The following is a 13,172-nucleotide window of genomic DNA, read 5'->3' as shown; positions in this document are numbered from 1 at the left end:
AAGAAGACTAGGAACAAATATCAGTTTCTGTAGGAGGTCTTTCTAGGTCTCTACTTTCAGTACCTTCTCCTCTAAGATTATTTTCCTTCAAATAAGTATAAATATCTGGTAATTGACAATTAATGAAAAGGAAGTCTGTACCATTAAAATGCAAACTTTCCAGGCCTAGGACTGCATTTACTTAGCCTAGATCATAGTAGTCCTGCTGATGCTGGGACAAAAGGTAGCTAAAGTTTCAGGCAGAACATGAAATAATTTAAGTAAGAGACTACTCTGACTTTGAAGAAATTTTAGGGACAAAAAGTTTATTTTGGTATCACTGTGGCTAGCAAAGGCTAAAAGGGGATATACATATATATATATATATATATATATATATATATACACACACACACATAGAGACAGAGAGAGAGAGACAGACAGAGACAGAGACAGAGACAGAGACAGAGAGACAGAAAGACAGAAATCCCTGAGAGGATAAATAGCAAGGAAAGTTATAGGAGTCTGAGTGGTTACCTGGAGGATCACACTTCTCAAGAGTAGGAAACTGACCCAAAGGAAGACAAGAAATGGGGGGATAGATAAATAGTTAATAGTAAAGCATAGGAATAGAAGAGTTGTTTGGGGAATGAAGCTCCTCCAGTGAGGGCTGCCTGCCAAAGGAAGAAGTGTAATCAGGAGACAAGCAGAAAAGCAGGGTATAGAGACCTGAAATCAATTGGGGGAATCATTTTCTCCCAGAGCAGCCTGCCTTCCAAAAGAGTACTAGCAACTCAACTGAGGAATGAGTGAGTTTTTAAAGGGGCAGGAAGATGAGTTGAGGGCAGTAACTCAGAGAGCAGAGATGAGATAATTTGTTATATGTAGATGAGGGGTGGTAGGACAAAGACTTAAACCTTTTAGGCTAAGGTAGGGATTCATTGATTTGTTGATAAAGACTTGGTTTGTGCCTGGAGAAAGGGGATTTTTGGAGAGTCCTTGTCAGGGAGGGACAAGACTTTACTGAAAATTCATTGACATAATTTCATAGGGTCATGTTAAAGTAAGGCATACAGTCAGTGCAGAGGTAATAGATTAATTATAAATCGTACTTAATCCATCCATTATTTCCCCTACTTCACTAGGAGTACATTCTTATTGAGTCATTGATTGATTCATTCATTATTTTTCTGACAAGTATTTTAGTAAAATAAATTATAATTAAAGCCCTCCATAATCTAGTTCCAAATTACTTTTCCATGCTCCTCTTAAGAGTTACTACTGTTGTCTGAAAGTTACATGTCCTATTCACATAGGACATATTCCCAGAACTAAAATTCCTGCCCTCCAAGTTGCTTACCCCTTCTAAATGCTTTCTTTCTTAATACAGATCATTTTTTTAAGTATCAGCACAGAATACGCCTTTTCCTTGAGATCTCTTGAAATCCTCTGGGTTTTTTTAGCCTTTTTTTGCTAACAATTTTGTAAATTGCTACTCCTAATATCTAAGAACTTACATTTTGTAACATTTAAAATTTTTTAAAGTCTGTTTTAGATAAATATATATGACTATTATTAATTAATATTATTCTCACAATACTGTGGTTTAGGTGTTCTTATTATTCCCATTTCATATATATAAGGAAACCAAGGCAGAGGGAGTATAGATACTTTGTTCAAAGTTAAAAGGTAAGTAAATGTTTAACATGGAAGTCTAATGAACATCTTTCCAACATCAAGTCCAGAGCATCTAATATGCTTATTAAGAATAAAAATTATATTTATCTGAGTAGAATGGAAGCTCCTTGGTAAGTTCATTTTATTTACTACACTATGGTATAATAGTCATTGCTGCTCACAAATCTGATCACTTTTGTCTCAGCGTATAGATGCATTTCAATAATTTTCCCCAAATATAGTATCAAGAACTAATAACAGTATGATTTAAATATTATTTGGTTAATTTTTTCCCGAAAAAATTAATGAAACAACCTATATTTTACTTACTAGAGGCAACTGGGTGATGGAATAGATAGAATACTGGACCTGGAGTCAGACAGAACTGTGTTCAAATCAAGCCAGAAACACTGGCTCTTGTCTGAACAAGAGACTTATCCTCTCCAAATCTCAGGCTTTTAATTTTTTAGAATTAAATGAGATAATAATACCTATCTCCCAGGATTGTTGTGAGGAATAAATGAGATAATATTTTAAAGGGCATAGCATAGTGCTTGGTGCATTCCTGTAATATAATTGCTTATTCTCATTCTTTTTGACCCTTCCCTACTTAAATTATCTCAGAAGTTAAAGCAAATAAATAAGAAAAGTGTCAAAGTTATTTACATTTATCAAAAAGTAATAACCTCAATGCAATATTTGAATTAAATGGTACACTTCAAAGAGTTGATAGGAAAGCTGCCACCGAGATCCCTTTGGATACTGCCAAATCCTATCAGTTTTTATTTTCTAATGAGCAGAAAGATGATGTAGTCTCTGGTCTAATTAAAGCTGAAAAAATGACAGGTAGGTGTCTCCTGTAAGCAGATTGCCAAGATTATTTTCTTTTTCTCCACCAGTGCATTATAGTTACTGAATAAATGGACTGGCATAAACAGTGACAGGTACTCTTCATCACTGAGTTACTCCCATTCAGGGAGTCCAACACCACTGTGGGTTGAGCAAAGCCTCCACATTCAATACATTCTCACAAGATGAGACTAGAGGGAATAAAGACTGTACTCCATAACCTTATCACCATTCATTTCTATGTCTTCCTATAGAGTCACAGCTCATACCAGAATTCAACAGCCCTTCCATTGTCCTTTGTCATCATTTAAGCCTGCTATCATTTCTCCCCACTCATTCTTGACTAATAGTATCATTGCTGAAAATGACTATAATCTTTCATGCAATGTTTTTATTTTGTGTGATTAGCATTACTAAAGGCATTGCCTATACCAAGGAGATCACAAAACTATTGGAATTTGGGATATTAGGACAATAAATCTATAGCTGAAAGAGGCTGTAAATGCCATATATTCTAACCCACTTATAGGTGAGAAAATTGAGACTCGGGGAGATCAAGTGACTATCCAGAATAACATAGAAATATTAGAGATGGCATTTGAACATAGATCTTCTCATTTTAGAGAAAAAGATCCTTCCATTTTATCATACTGCCTTTCAATAAGGAAGGGGGAAGAAAAGATGGAAAGAAGGATGGAAGGAAGGAAGGAAGGAAGGAAGGAAGGAAGGAAGGAAGGAAGGAAGGAAGGAAGGAAGGAAGGAAAGAAAGAACAGGAAAGGGAAAGAGGGAGAAAGGAAGGAGGGAGAAATGAAGGAATAGAGGGATGGATGTAAGAAGGAAGCAAATTATAAATATTATTTCATCTGGTCCTCACAACAATTGTGTTGGGTAGGTACTATTATAATTCTCCTTTTTCAGTTGAGTCAAGTTAGGCAGGCACCAGTTAAGTGACTTGCCTGGTATAACAAACTTGGTTGGTATCTGAGGCTGGTTATGAATTTATCTTCCTCTCTTCAGACCCAGTGCTCTAACTGCCATATAACCTAAATCTCTCAGTGCATATAAGAAGTATAAAAAGTAATATTAGCATAAGAAAAGACAATAAAATAGTGCTTTTATAGGGAATGAAAAATTTTCCTTAGATTTTATTTATTATATCTTCTTACAAACTTCCATTTTCCCATTTTTCAAGATCTTAATATCCAAAACAGAGACTTTTGACATTTGAAACTGAACTTGCTCTCTCTCTTCCTCTGCGCTTCCAGTGGAGGGGTCGTCCTCTCTTCGCCAGCGCCATGCCTGCCCTCAGACCCCTCGTGAAGCCCAAAATCGTCAAGAAACGGACCAATAAGTTCATCCGACACCAGTCCGACAGATATGTGAAGATCAAGAGAAGCTGGCGTAAACCAAGAGGCATTGATAACAGAGTGCGGAGACGATTCAAGGGCCAGATATTGATGCCCAATATTGGTTATGGAAGAAATAAGAAGACAAAACATATGTTCCCGAGTGGATTCAGGAAGTTTTTGGTGCACAATGTCAAAGAGCTTGAAGTACTCCTGATGTGCAACAAATCTTACTGTGCTGAGATTGCTCACAATGTTTCCTCTAAGAATCGCAAAGTCATTGTGCAGAGAGCAGCTCAGCTAGCTATCAAGATCACCAATCCAAATGCTAGACTGAGGAGTGAAGAAAATGAGTAAAAAGCTTTGCACATTTTTATTTGTGTTAAATAAACCCTCAAACTTCAAAAAAAAAGAAAGAAACTGAACTTGAATTATGTGAATGGCAAAAGCACAGGATCTGGATTCATGCAATCATATACTTGAGGATGAAAAAAATGTTTTCATATATTCTGACCATTTTATATTGAAGGAGTTGAGGGAAAGCTTTAAGTGAGTTTTCTAAGTTCACATAGGTAGTATAGTAGAATTGTACTTTGAATCCAGATCCTCTTTCTCTTTTAACCAATCTCAATCTTTTTTTTTTTTGAAGCAATCAAGGTTAGGTGACTTACCCAAGGTCACACAGATTTGAGATCAGGTCCTCCTGACTCCAGGACTGGTCCTCTGTCTACTGCTACCTTAGCTACATACTAACTCTCTGACCATTGGAAAACAAATATGGGGCAGCTAGGTGGCACAGTGGATAGAACACTAGCCCTCGAGTCAGGAGGACCGAAGTTCAATTCTGGCCTCAGACACTTAATAATTACCTAGCTGTGTGGCCTTGGACAATCCACTTAACCCCATTGCCTTGCAAAAACCTTAAAAAATCCTCATGTTCCTAAAAATGGAAAAAAAGAAAAGATTGGTATACATTATTTTAAAGGTCTCTTCCATTTCTAAATTCTATGATCCTTATTTACCTGTCAGTTCTATTGCTGTTTTCAGACTTGTCAGACAGAATATTGGCAAAGATACCAGAATGGTTTGCTATTTCCTTCTCTACTTCATTTTACAGATGAAGAACTAAAGCAAATTAGGTTAAGGACATACTCAGGTTCACACTATTACAAGTGTCTGAGACCAGATTTGAACTCAGGAAGATGTTTTCCTCACTACAGGTCCAGCACTGCATCACCTAACCACTTTTGTCATTTCTACCTCTTATGTACTATTGTTCTGTTCCTTGATACTTCTACTTCTGAGTATGATGGGCTTTAAAAGCATTTTTAAAATGCCAAGTCCATGAAAACCAAATAAACAAAGAAAATATTCTATTGTTATACAATGGTGGTTCTCAGATTCTATACCTTCAATTTATTTTTCAGGTTGCTTTTTTCATTATTATATTGATTTTCTCTCATCAAAACCAATTGAGGAAGAAAGAGTTCTCAATTTAAGGAAATCTCCTGTTGGGAAAAAAAAATTATAGAACTAAATCCTTTAAAGTCAGAGGGGAAAAGTCCATAATACAGAAAGTCTTTGCACATAACAGAAATTCTTCTAAAAGGAAAGTAGACATACCCTATAATTCTGAGGTATCATCATTCCTCTTGTTTTGCTGTCATCCAGATCTAACAAAATGCAATAAGAAAAAAAGGAAAAAAAAGGCAAAAAAGTGGATGTCATTCAAATATTTTTCATATTTAGAAGATGAGGATTCTTCTGATGTTTTTAGTCTATGTTGTAGAAATTGATGAGATTGAGCAAATGAGATATAATCAAGTTCTGTAGATATTATAATTCCATGTATGGTAAACCTTTATATCTCTAAGTACATATTCTGCAAAAGAAAAAGAATTAGGGAGCTAGAGCTCTATATAAAGAATTAGGGGCTGTCAAACAGAAAGAAAAGAAAAAATGAAACTTCTAGAATTAAAACAATTATGGGAGGTCAGTTTATTAAAAAATCCAATTATTCTTTTGATTAAGCATTCTTGAGAGCACAATCTCAGAGGACTAAATTTTTACCTCAATGTTTAAGCAACTGAGAATGAGCAGATCAAATGTTGTTATTTGCCTACTAAAAGACTTGACTCAGAAAATGAAACAAATGATGCTCATTTGAATAATTTAGAGTCTAATCATTTTCACACTTTTAGTCAAGAAGGTAATTATTTTTTTCTTTAATAAAATCCTTTTATACCATTCGCCTTTTACCTGTCATCTTGATTACATTTTTTAAAAATCTTCCATAAAATAAGATCCTATACTAACAATTCAGAAAGATATATGATTAGAAGAATTCATGTGGAGGTTGATATTTGATATGTATGTTAATTGTCATCTCCTTAAGAAGTTAACTTAGAATAGTACAGAGGTGAAAATATTCTAGGCATGGGGCATAGCAAGGAGAAAAACAGTTACTGCAAAAAATTACAAGTTAATTCAAAGAATTCTTTAAGGAGGCAACAAAGGTAAAGAAAGTGAATTTTAATAGAAATACTGAAGTTAAGAAAAGAAGGGGCAATGAGCAGCAACTGTAGCAGAAGGGAGGTTGGGGCATGAAAATGAGGAGGATAGCTGCACGGTGGTAGCCAGGCTAAGATCAGATTGGATCTGCCGAGGTCAGCCTCTTGAAAGAGAAGGAACAGAACTTTTAAGGGGAACCTAGCCTACCTCCTGTGCAGGGAGGAGTCAGGGGAAGGGGTCAAGGAGTGGTCCGCCTGGATCTTACTGGAATCAGACATAGACCTTGGTAGGATATGTGCCAGAAAAGGGAAGTAGGAGGAAGGGGCTGAGCTTCCTATTAGTAAATTTACATTTCAGAAAAGGTTGAGTATTGGGGAGAAAGTCAGAAGCTCATAGAAAATATCTGACAACCACAGCTAATATTTCTTTAATATTACAGGAAATGTCAGAAAAATATTTCCCTGTTATTTCTCCTTCAACAATTAGGATTAGACAAATAACTCTGAAAATCTTATGTAGAGAGATAACAGAATTCATGGGTGTTGATGAGATAATCAAGTTAAAATAATTCAGAAAAAGAAGAGAAACCAGGATATAGTCTTAGATGACTACCATGTTTAACCTGGATGAAGAGCCAGCAAAAACACACAACAGAAACAAAATTTTGGATAGATCGAAAGAGAACTGGGAGACAGCAGTTCACAAAATCATTGAAGAAAATATCAAGCTGAAGATTGAGACTGAGTGTCAAAAGCTACAGGATACCAGGAAAGGTATGACCAAGAAAAGGTCATTAGATTAAATGATTAAAAGTTCATTGGTAACTTTGGATTCATTTAAATGTTGGAGCTTAAAGGACAATTTGCCTGCTAATCTATTTTACTTTTCATTTAAAAACAAATGGAAGGCATGCCCTTACTGAATGTGCCAAAGGAAATTTACAGGTCTTCTGTTCTAGCTCATTTTTTCTTTCTTTTTTTTTTTAGTTTTTTTGCAAGGTAATGGGGTTAAGTGGCTTGCCCAAGGCCACACAGCTAGGTAATTATTAAGTGTCTGAGGCCGGATTTAAACTCAGGTACTCCTGACTCCAGGGTTGGTGATCTATCCACTGTGCTACCTAGCTGCCCTGTATTTCTTTTTATTAATCTCTATTTTTCAAGAAAGCAAGAAACCCAATTTCACGTTTTTTGATTTTTATAATATATTTCTTAAGTTGGAATGCATTTATTTACCATTTATAATATTTTTATAACTTCATTTGCTTAAAAAGTTGAATATTTGTTCATTTTATCCTTTTAAGAAGTGGCTGACATCAGAGAAAGCTTTAACTTAATCCACCTATGAAGATATGTACTTGCTCTGCAATAAATGTACTATTAGAGAAAAAAGAGTGTGTAGAAAATGTAAAGTAATTATATAAGATAAAACTTCAAACTGCTATCAATAAGCACAGTCAAATTGTAACATCATGTTTTTCTTATTGTTAAGCCTGTTCTGGTGATACAGGAGAACATATATTTAAAATTGAAAAGCATAACTAGTCCAACACCCTCATTTTATAGATGAGGACACATCTCCAGAAAGATTACCTGATTTGTTGAGGGTCAGAAAAGTAATAAGTGAAAGTTCCAGACTTTGAAACAATGTCATTTAAATCTACCAATTCTAATGATTTGCCTCAATACTCCTATTACTAACTCATCCTTCCCAAATCTTCTTCTTTATTGATATTCAGCAACATGTCCAGGCTATTGTGTTGCCTCATGAATAATGGTCATGGGCAACAATTAAATGCCCTTTCACTTTTCCATTGCAGACAAAAGATGCATGACCAAGGCTATTGGTGCTTTGGTACCTGGGGGATAAGGAACCAGGATAACAGGAAACTATGGAACAAAAAATAACACTGATGCTCAAATATTTTAGCACATTAGGAATATTTTATTTGAAAGTTCTAAGAATGTTGAAGATAACTCAAAACTCTTCAACTAGATAACTTTCCAAATCTAAATCCCATTCCCTTGGCTAGTGCTTTTTTCCCTGAAACTACCTCCCCTTTAAACTGCACCTATCTCATATGCACATAGCATAGATCCTTTCTATTTTCTGAATTATTACAAAGAATGGAAGAAATAATTCTTACATGTCCCTGGATGGGTAACTTAAGGTTGATGGCCTCCATATTATTTACCCATAAAAGTTTGAGTCCCCTGAAAGCTGGCATAGAGTTTTGATCTTTCTTTTATCCTCAAACCTTAGCATACTGTCTAACAGAGAGCAAGTGCTGAATAAATACTTGTTGACTGATTGAAATGAATATTTTGCCTTATTTAGGATGAGAGCAAACTTACTTTTATGTACCAGGAGACACCCTAAGGTGCCACTGTTTTAGGTCCACTGTTCATACACACTCTACTTGGATCTGTTCATTTCATTCTGTGGTAAACCACTCAGTGCTGGCTTTTCTTTGAAAATACAAATAAATGGGGTATTTTTGGGAAAAAAAAAACAAAGAAAAAATGACTGCAAAAGGGAATAATTGCTTAGATATGGGATTCTTCCATATTGACTTTATGAGCCAAGAAAACAACATCGAAATTAGCCATTTGTTGTAATCACATGTAAGATAAATGTCATGTCTAATACAGTAATAACTCCATGAAATAATCATCATGGAGTACTTTAAACACTCCATTGTTTCCTTGGGTTTTAGAAAATTAATGCCTGGTCTCTGTGAATCCCCAAAGAAATTCTTCAATGAAAAGAAAAATTGTGTAGAAATTATATTCTTGGGTTAATTTATCTTCCTGGAAGTAGGTTGACCAAGTGGTGTGAAGCGCAGACAGAAGCTAGGGCTGCCTAATAGCTTGAATAATGGGCTACGCACTGAGGATACAGAGCAGCAAAGGGGAGGGGAATTAGCCCTGGATTCAGAGGATCAGGATTCTTGCATTGGTCCCACCACTAAACAGCAATGTGACCTTGAGAAAACAACTTCACCATGCTCCAGTTCAGTTTTCTCATTATTCATCTGTAGTAGGTTGATGAATTCCTCAGAGGGGTGTTTTTTTGTCTATTTGTTTGATTTTTAATTTCTCAATAAAAAAAACTGCAAAAACAAAAGTTTTTTCCTAACCTCTAGACATAGAAATTTTGAACCTATATAAATACAAAACTGGCATGTTGGCAGACAGGATAAAGAAGACTTCAATTCAAGCACTACCTCTTACACACATAATGCCGATGACCTTGGAAATTCTCAGTATCCCAGATTTCTGTCTGTCTTTCTCTGTTTCTCTGTTTCTCTGTCTTTCTCTCTCTCTCTCTCTCTCTCTCTCTCTCTCTCTCTCTCTCTCTCTCTCTCTGTCTTTGTTTTTTAAAGCATGTGCACACACACACACACATATGTATACATTACATTAAGTTACAATATTCCTAGTGAGAAATTTAAACCACTTATGCAGATATATATATTTACTCTGTGATTAATGTCCTTAGAAAACTCTCTGAGGCATTGAGAGGTTATGACTTGAATTTTCCAAGTTCTCACCTCCATTATGTGTCAAAGGTGAGCTTCAAACCAATCTTCTTAGTTCCAAAGCTAATTCTTTAATCTATTACACACTAGATTTTGCACATGAATTAATAAAAGGAGGATTTTTCCTTGCTATTTTATTGTTTTCTTGTTTTTTAGGAGGTAACTGTCAATTCAAATGAGATTTCAGGTCCAGATAAAAAATAAAGCAGGGGGTATTAGGTGGTGCAGTGGATAGAGCACTGGCCCTGGAGTCAGGAGTTCCTGAATTCAAATCCAGCCTCATACAACTAATAATTATCTACCTGTGTGACCTTGGGCAAGCCACTTAACCCCATCTGCCTTGAAAATATCTAAAAACAACCCAAAGAAAAATAAAGTAAATATAAGGGATGAAACAATCAAGAGAGAGGAAACTTTATGAGTCTGTCCATTCTCTGGAATCTATTCACAAAAAGGGAATTTTACATGTGCAGTTAAGTTATAGAACATGTCTTCAGCTATACATTCACCTGGGTTATGACAGAGTCTAGAAGACCATGATTGTCAGAGAACTACTTAGATAAAGTAAAATGGAAATTTTATATTTAAGAGTTACCTTAAGGGCAGCTAAGTGGTGCGGTAGATAGAGCACTGGCCCTGGAGTCAGGAGTACCTGAGTTTAAAGCCAACCTCAGACACTTAATAATTACCTAGCTGTGTGTCCTTGGGCTAGCCACTTAACCCCATTTGCCTTGCAAACACCTAAAAATAGAGTTACCCTTAAAATTTTCTCTGTACTTTTTATATAACATTGTGTAAAGATAGGGTCAACTACTGAATTTTTCCATATATATATATATATATATAATATAATATACTAAGCACATCTGTTTATACTATGTGGGTGTGCACATTTTCTATAAAATATTTGTCAGTTATATAAATAAAATGGATTTCAGCAAATAGCAAGTTAGGAGAAAGTATTTATTTCTGGTCAAATCCTTTCAAGGAAAAACAGGAGAAGGGAAGGGGGTTGAGAAAAGGGGGAAGGAGAGTACCCAAGATTCAATATTAGTCATCTCTCCTCACACCCACTCTTAATCCCACCCCTATCCTCCACATAAACCAGAGTAAGTCTCATGCTTCAAAGAGTCAGAAAGTTTTAGTATTTCCCAACCTCCTATCAGTTTCTAGATTATGTCTAGAGCAATAGCATCATTTTATCTATAATAAGGCATTACAAATCCTACTACAGTCTCTCAGAATTAGCTCTATTGGCTATTGCAGCCATCCTCTAGGAACCCTATCTGTCAAGGCTGTGAAATGTTAGGAACTTGGGATAAAATTATTATAATTGCAATGGCAGACATAATATCCTAGCTGGTCTTGGAATCAGTAAGACTTGGCTCATTGATGTGGACCTTTGTAAAGTCATTTAAGTTCTTAATTCCTCCAATGTTTCTCTTATACTATAAACTTCAGAGCAGATGACAATAACCTTAGGCAGAAGAATTTTTCTAATCAGAATTTCCCTATATTAAAGAAATTATATGTGTTAATAAAGATAAATACAATCAGCTATAGTAGTTAGGTGGTTATAGCCCTAAGCTTGGAGTCAGAAAGTCTCATCTTGCTGAGTTTAAATCTGGACTCAGACGCTTTTTATGGAAAGTTTCACTTTACCCTCTTTGTCTCATTTTCCTCATCTGTAAAATGATCTAGAAAAGAAAAATGGCAAATTACTCTACTGAAACCCAAAAATGGGGTCACAAAGAGTCAGACAGGATTGAACTAGAGATAATAGGGACCCTTCACTTTGAAGTTAGGAAGATTTGAGTTTTCATTCTAATTCAGATACAGTTGGGGAGGCTAGGTGGCACAGTAGATAAAGCACCGGCCCTGGAGTCAGGCGTACCTGGGTTCAAATCCGGTCTCAGATATTTAAAAATTACCTAGCTGTGTTGTGGCTTGCTTCACCTTGGGGCCCATCGCCCAGAGGGGAGCTGAGAATAAGGAGTCAAACCAGTACTGCCTTATGCCTCCAGCTCAATTTTATTACTGCTTAGCTATTACATATACACTATTAGGTCTTCCGGGGTAGAACAAAGAATAATGAGGTAATTGGGGAAGGATACAAGCACGATGCATATGCAGCATCTTGAATTACAGGATAAGGGGGTACATTAGTGGGGAGGTTGTAAAGCACAGCTGTGTCTAGTGCCCTTGCTCTGTGGGGTGGAATGTCCAGCTCCCAAGGACTCCAGCTCACCTTATCTCTCAGGGAGGCATACCAGCTCCTGAGACTGTCCAGGTGGCAGTCCTTTGGAATAGCTTGTGTTCCCACATAGCTGTGTGGCCTTGGCCAAGCCACTTAACTCCATTTGCCTTGCAAAAATAAAATCCTAATTCAGATATAGTCTAAGCTGTAAATGAGACATAAGTTGTTTAATTTCCTTAATTTCAATGCCCCAAACCACCCACATACCCTGAGACCCCAGGAAATGCTCTTAAAAGTATAAATCATAGAGAAACTCTTCATCTTTCTCTATAGAAGAAATTTCTATTTTGGGAGTTCTCTAGAGTGTCAAAATCATAAGTTTTAACCAAATAATGAGAACAAATACCATTTCTCATCACTTAAATATTTTAAAGTTTTTTCACACTTATGAGAAATAGGCAGGGGAAGGAAGGAGAAAAGTATATATATATATATATATCCAGAAATTCAGTTTTTTAAATCATCAGATTTTAAAAAATAATAATTTTCATTTTTGTAAGAATGGTGGAAAGTGACCAAAAGAAAGATGCTACAAGGAATTTCATTGGATACAAAACAAAAAAGAAAAGAAAAAAGAAAGTCTTGTCCTATCTGCCATCCTTATTTCAATCAATGCACATCCAGATCTGTCTCTTATACTTCTATATTGGTCACTTTGTATTATGAATTCTCAGATACTCAGAATGAGACCTTCAAACTCAGCGAAATGCTAAGTCATAAAAATAAATATTGCAATTTATTCATCTGACTTATTTGCAGAGGCAAGAATTCTAACAATATACTTTAGAAAGATCTTTACCAACTAAAACTACCTTTTTTATTCTAATTTTTGTTAACCAGGGAAATCAATTAAATATAGCACCCATTTTTAATTTTAGTAAATTTTCAATCAACCACACAGCATGTATTTATTACATGAATGCTAAATGGCAAGCATTGTGCTAGATACTGAGAATACATAGTTTAAAAAAATTAGAAGAAATAATCCCTGCCCTCAGGGAATATACAGTTCTA

At 35.6% G+C, this 13,172-nt stretch overlaps 1 pseudogene; it reads left to right on the top strand.

Moving 5' to 3' along the window:
* Positions 1-3,791: 3,791 nt before the first annotated feature.
* LOC141513592 (large ribosomal subunit protein eL32 pseudogene) lies at positions 3,792-4,272 on the top strand (annotated as a pseudogene).
* The last annotated feature ends 8,900 nt before the right edge of the window (positions 4,273-13,172 follow it).

Source organism: Macrotis lagotis, chromosome 1 (assembly GCF_037893015.1).
Source record: "Macrotis lagotis isolate mMagLag1 chromosome 1, bilby.v1.9.chrom.fasta, whole genome shotgun sequence".
NCBI lineage: Eukaryota > Metazoa > Chordata > Mammalia > Peramelemorphia > Peramelidae > Macrotis > Macrotis lagotis.
This window is presented reverse-complemented; position numbering and strand designations above follow the sequence as displayed.